A 1,798-nucleotide genomic window follows, 5' to 3' on the forward strand; every position below is an offset into this window, starting at 1 on the left:
CAAGGAATCTGGACATGCCACAGAAAGCTCTGCAAATAAAAGCTGTGTTACCCTACCTGCTGGCAAAGCCATTTAAGTTCTTCATTGCTATAATCATTTAATAGCAGTTAAGTAAACTTAATCTCATGGCATTAAATTTTAATTGAACAATTAAATTCTTATTTAAAAAACTTTTAAGTTACTTGTATTCATTGATAACTTTATTTTCATATTTAATTTTGCTTTAAATAACACTTTTCATGGTGAAGGTTCAGATGGAAAAGTAGCTGACAAAAGTTTTCATTATTTCAATGAAATTATTCCAGAACACTAACATTGACTCTAGAATCAAAATATACAGTAAGATATGTGGGGTCATTCCGTATTTTATGTGCAGGGTAAGCGTTATATGAGATGGTCTACAGATGTTATTGTTGCACCCTAGGGGTAGGTACTCCCTGTCTGGTACCATGGCAGTATAGCAATCTGGATATGTCTTCCCTTTAGCTGTCAGTAGAATTATAAATGCCTATGTATTTCTTACACTTATTTTTAAATTATTAAAGTTCTTGAGTTACAATGGGTAATTATATTTGTCTAGTATTGCTAATAAGATTAGGAGCTGGAGATCCAAGGAGTAGAACCGAATGCTACTGCCATGTCGATGATTAATGTGTTCTTAGAATTCAAGTTCTCCAAATCTCAATACTATTGTTTGACTTTCTTTGGGTTGCCAGCTCCCAAATAATGCCATGAAGATGTCTTATTAATTATGAAAGTTTGGCCTTAGGTTAGGCTTGTTCCCAGCCTGTTTATATTGATATGTTCTGCCACATGGCTAGTTACCTCTGCTCAGTACTGTGCATCCCACTTCCTCCGTGTCTGGCTGATGAATTCTTCCTCTCTTCTTCCCAGAGTCCCTATCTCCTCCCGAAAGTCCTGCCTAACTACTAGCCATTCAGCTCTTTATTAAACCAATCAGGAGGTGCCTTGGCAGAGACACATCTTCACGGTGTACAAAAAGATTATCCTACAACACAGCACAATGTATTGATCAGGGGTATATTTACATATAAATTTTAGAAGAGTAATAACATACAATAAATATATGCACAATTATGTAAAATTTGAATCAGCAACTTTCTTTTGAACCAGCCAAATATTTAATTCCTAGTCAAATTGAAATCAAATACCAGTGGATTATATACAATAAAATAAAATAAAGTTAAAGAGTATGGAGGGTTCTCAAAGCAACATAGCACACATCCACCACAAAATGTTTGAATACAAGAATTTAAAAATTATATAAGTTAAAATATGCATGAAAAGTGTGCAATATGAAATTTGTTGACACCAATTTCTTCTCATTTTAATTTGTTCAAGATGTCTATGAATGATGGGGATAAAGAACATTTACCCACATGAATGAGGTGCTGGGTTTAAGCCCAAGTACAGAAAAATTGTCACATTACTCTTGTTATGCCCCAATTTCTAATTTATATGATCATACACATTTTTCTGCCACCCCTGAAAGCACGGCAACTAAATATGTCAGTTATAAAACACTATTCCCTAATATCAAAAAGTATTTCAAACTGGAGAATCTTAGATAATTTTTTAAGGTTATGTAGAGAATGAAGAAATAACCCTCTGTTCTAGTATATTTCTTCCATTCCTGGAAATGTCTATGAGTTCATGCTCAGCTGACAGCATCAGAAATGCCAAAATTTCACTCTGGTTGCTAGGCAGTTTAAAATTCAAAAGGAATTTTGAATGAGCTTTTACTTTGACCTGAAAAACAACTAAATCTTTCAGAGTC

This window comes from Cricetulus griseus, assembly GCF_003668045.3.
Source record: "Cricetulus griseus strain 17A/GY chromosome 1 unlocalized genomic scaffold, alternate assembly CriGri-PICRH-1.0 chr1_0, whole genome shotgun sequence".
Lineage (NCBI taxonomy): Eukaryota > Metazoa > Chordata > Mammalia > Rodentia > Cricetidae > Cricetulus > Cricetulus griseus.